Source organism: Cavia porcellus, unplaced genomic scaffold (assembly GCF_034190915.1).
Source record: "Cavia porcellus strain 051 isolate PalLab524CR breed Dunkin Hartley unplaced genomic scaffold, mCavPor4.1 scaffold_13, whole genome shotgun sequence".
Lineage (NCBI taxonomy): Eukaryota > Metazoa > Chordata > Mammalia > Rodentia > Caviidae > Cavia > Cavia porcellus.
In genome coordinates, this window is record NW_026947496.1 from 21,232,412 (window position 1) to 21,237,457 (window position 5,046).

Genomic DNA, 5,046 nt, shown 5'->3' on the forward strand with positions numbered 1-5,046 from the left:
GTGCTGTTAGCTGTAAAACCCGTCAGGGGAGAAGAATGCTCTCTGCTGCAATGCTGGCTGTAGCTCACCATGGCTGTGTAACACCACTAACACCACCTGTTGGCAAAGTGAAATGTATTTGGTGAAAATTTGAAGAGCTTTGTCATGGGACCAGTGTTACCCTCTGCTGTATGCAAGAGAAATTCTACCAGGAGATTCTGCCAAGAAAGGAGGACTTAAAGGCACTTGAAAGGATTGTATCACCATAGGCCTATAGTGCAGATTTCTCTTGATTCACAGTTATTCTGTAGGAGTACCGGAAAGTGTTCAAGGCACTGAACCACTCGTAAAGGCCAGCCAGCAGCCACTCAGGACTTTGCAAAGCTGAGCTGGAGTTTTGCATGAGCACATTTCCTTTCCAAGCAGGCTCCAATTTAAGAAATAAAAATAAAGAATGAATGATATTTTTTCACAGTAGGTCCCTTAGTGTTGGCCTGGTTGTTCCACCCTGTCCTCAGCTGTCATATGAAGATTTCACCTGCTAACTCAACAGCTAAAAGGTGGCTCTAAAGTCACCATGGGCCAAAAGTTGGTGTGAAAATGAGATGCAGCCAAATTCATGAATTTAAATAAATAATAAGTCTGTTCAAAAGCCAGGCACAGTGGTACAAGCCTCAGCCTGATCCTGGCCCAGGTAATCAGGGAACTGAGGAAAGAGGATCATGAATTCAAGGCCAGCCTGGGCAGGTTAGCCAGACTGTGTCCCAAAATAAAACATAAAGGTCTAGGCGTGTAACTAAGAGGTAGATTACTTGCCCAGCATGCAGGGTCTCTGGGTTCAACCTCCAGCACTGCAACATGAAGAAACACAAACTATAGGTTCAGCAGCCCCATCCAGGAGCATCTGTTGACTCTGCCAGGAATCTGCGTTTATGATAGTGGCAGAGATGACTCCAGTGCACAGTGATAAGGCTTCACTTTGAGAAGCAGATGCAGCCTCTCCCTGCCCAGCCTCCTCCTCTGACAGCCAGGGGCAAACCCCCAGGGATCCTCTGACTTCCTTGCTGCCATCACAGCAGGCCTGTGACCAGAACCTCGCCAGCTGGCCGAGCATTCTTTCCAGCACATTCCAGCAGAAGAAAAAAAATCCAAGTCTTTTAGAGAAACTTTGTTCTTTTCATTTTTTTCATTTCTTCCAGCAGCCAAGCTCCCCTGGAATGTCAAACAATATGTTCCAGGCCAGCAAGGAAAAAAAAAATCACACCACTAATTTGAGAAGTCTCAATCAATGCTTTGTGCCCATGTCCCAGCGACATTGGAAGCAGTGAAAATCATCTAAATATTACTTTTCTTTAATTGTGTGAATATCAGTATGTGAAAATTGCCATGTGTAACCTTAGGAGTTGTTACAGTTTTCTAAAAAGCAAGCTCGCCTTTCCAAGTGCCATTCAACAAGACCGGTTCTCTTTCTACACACCCCCATTAAGCTCTCAGCACACTATTAGACCGGTATAATATCTAAATACAGTTCAGAATAGATTCCTAAGAGTAGATGTCAATGGAAGTCTTATAATTGTATGAGATTACAGCTAAATGTACTGTTAAGCTGCTGATCTCTGAGTGATTACCCTCGAGATGGGTGTTTTCTCTCTGTATTTACCCAGCTTGTGTTGAGTGAGCAAACATGATGATTGTCGGCCTAATGCCAAGGTTCAGGGAACAATTGCTCCCCTGTTCCTGGGCTTACTTACTTATTTCTACTTGTTCTCTGCAAGAATCCATCATACCAAGTCCCTTAAAGGGATATCTAAAATATTCTTGCACCTTGTATTTTGGGGTTACTCCATGAATTCATTGCTGGTGTTATTGTAAGCATTGGCACATGCTTTGCAAAAGTCTTGATTATGTGTGTGTTGTTGCTGGGTGTATGTTTTTATGACAAAAGGCTGGTACCATTTTTCTTAAGTTTTCTTTGTCACATCACTGTTCATAGATTCATGAGCTTTCTAAATACACTTGGTGGGGTGGATTGCTGAGATACAAACTTCAGATCTCAAGAAAACCAGGTTTGAATGATTGGAGGGGGGACTGGAAAACACAATTGAGTTTAAATGTCTGACAAAGAGGCACAAAGAACTGGTCTTTAAAATTAGGTCTTGGAATTTAAGAGGATACTAGAAATATCATCCACTTCTTACAATCTGGTGCTTTCTTTTCTTCTTTTTTCAGAAGCTACACTGTCCCATGTACTTGTAGCTTCTCTGATGCAAAACAGGGGACAGCACAGTGAGCCTTTGGCCCACTGTCTGCAGCCCTCCTTTGAGCAGGGTGCTCCAGTGAAGCAGGGGTGGGTTCCAGCAGCTGAAGGAAGCCACTTACAATGTTTCACAGGCCCGGGAGGTCTGCTAGTTAAATCCCACCATTGGGGCAGCTATTCCCAGGAGGTCTCTTTCCCCTTCTGGAAGCTAAAGGGGCACAAACTCTTTCAGCTGGTTTGGGTCCAGGGTAGTGGTTTAACACTCTCTTAAAATCACTTATTTAAAATCATCTATCTGCAAATGCCTTCTGTGAAAGGTTACATGATAAATATGTTAAGCTCTGGAGGCCATATGATCTCTGTCAGAGCTACTCAATTCTACCAGTGGTAACATAACAACAATCAGAGTTAATATGTAAACAAGTCAGAGGGTCCAGCTTTCCAGTAAAACTTCATCTACAGTCAATGAAATTTGAATTTCATGGGATTTTTACAAATCATCAAGTAATGTGCCTCTTCTGATATCAAACATTTAAAAAACATGGTATCCATTTTTAGCTCATGTGTGGAATACGGGCAAGCAGGGGGCCAGATGAGGCCATGGGTCACAGTTTTCAAAACCCTTGCTTTAAACCAATAATGGACTGGAAGTAGAAATGGCAGGTGGCCATTAGCTTCCCTCATTAACCTAACCTTCAAGGAGCACTCAAGGTGTTAATTTCTCCACAATGATCAGTCAGTGGGGATGTTTGGGAATGAAAGTATATAATCTTTCTATTCATAAGGAGAATGTTAGTACTCAGTTAATTTGGGATGGGATTAGAACTGATTTCTCTGTGTGATTTTTTTCCTCAAAAAGCTCAGACTGCACTGAAATCTGAAAGTCTTCCACGTGGAATTTGAAACCCCTCACCCCATGTGATCAATCCCTCTTAATACACCAACACACCAATACTGTAGGGACACAAAGTGGTGTAGCTTCACGGCTCTTGGTTGAAATATTTTGCATAAAGATCTTCCCAAACCAAATATTCCATGATAAAATGGGACCAATGTTTCTTTTCCTCTGTATTTCAGGATCTAACAGATTCCCCTTCATTCATTCTTCTCATTTCTCCTTCCTTTTTTTTTCCTTTCTGCCTTTCAAAGTAAAGACTCAACATTCACAAGTGGTCTACACATTTGCTACTCAAATGGAGTTATACTTATTACCCTCCCTTGCATATAATTATATTAATTATAAATTTATGTAATTCAATTTCATAATGGCCATGCTTAACAACTGAATCCAAAATTTCCCTCTTAATCCACTCTCATGCATGATCCAGTAACGCGTGCCCTGGAAATGGAACATTTTCCTGATGATGAAAGCTTTGGTTGATGCCCTAAAAAGCTCCAAAAGACATCTGTGTAACACATTTCTCTTTATTCTCTGCAAATTTCTGTTCAGTTAACCTCAAAAGAAAAAGGTGACGTGAAGTATTTCACTTTTATAGCTCTACACACATCCATTAAACTTTCCCGAGAACATTTTATTGCTGTTCTTCATACTGGATTATTCCCCAGCTGAGAATTTTCCAGTTTCCACTTGAAACATCTAATGTGACTTATTGCACTCGTGAGTAATATACTTCCCAAACATCACTTTAACGTTATTTCAACTTTTCATTCATAAATCTTAATGTTTGTTGTTCCATAATTATAATACTTTGCCTCCAGCTGCACCTCGTCTTCCTCAATTTTGGTAAAAAGGGAAAATGGACAAAATCTTTCCAGAGCAGTAAGAGAAAGAGAGTGGAATATGTTTAAATGCTATAAAGGGGCTGGAGGTTTGGCTTGGCAGCACGTGTCTGCTTGGCAAGCGGGAGGTTGTGAGTTTGATCCTTGCTACCAAAAAAAAAAAAAAAAATCAAAATGCTGTAAAGCAATTAATCAGATTCTTATATCATAGCTGCCCATTAGTTCGTGCAAAATTCCATTTTTTTCTTTGAATACATAGAGAAACTGAGGCCACCTGGTTATCCTCACACCTTCTACAGTAACTAGCTCCTCCTGATCTCGAGGAAGACAGCTTGTTGGAGACTGAGTTTACACTCTGTTAAATGAAAGGATTATAGCATAGATCTCCGAAATCCCTCTCAGCTACCACTTCCGATACAACTGAAAAATAAGATGAACACAAACTCAGAAAGGCAAACTTACTGCTCATTTGAACACTGTTGCTACCCTGCCTTTTTGGATGGATTCTCCCGTTTTAATTCCCTGCGAGAAGTCTGCATACGAATGCTGTCTCCGAACAGCATTAGCAGCTCATAAAATGCACCTTCCATGAAATGATTTGCGTGGCCCATTTGGCAGCTGCAGAACTGATCATGGCCCGAGAATCCGGTTTTCTCCCCCCATTTGCGTTTCTGTTTATGTGACTATCTTTTCTGCGGTCCCCTGTGACACTCACTGGCTTCTGGCGCTGTTCTGTCCATCTGCACTCAAGCCGGGTCTGCGGTGAGCGGTTCTCTTTCTACGGGATCACAGTCTACCCTGTCCCCATAGCGACTGCAAACAGCTGGAGTGCGGGGACAAGGCACCGGCTGGGGGGCGTGTCCCACTGGGCCTTACAGAGATCAGTAAACAAACACAAGGTCCCCGCAGGAGGCTCGGACGCCAGTGTTTTGAAAACTAACGCTGCCAGGCAGCGCGCCCTGCTGTACCCTCGCTCCGGACAGACCTGCATCCTCGCTGTGACTTGGACCGCCCAGGTCCTCCTCCAGTTTTCCATTACAGAAGTCCCACCGCCGCCCGGATCCCGGGTC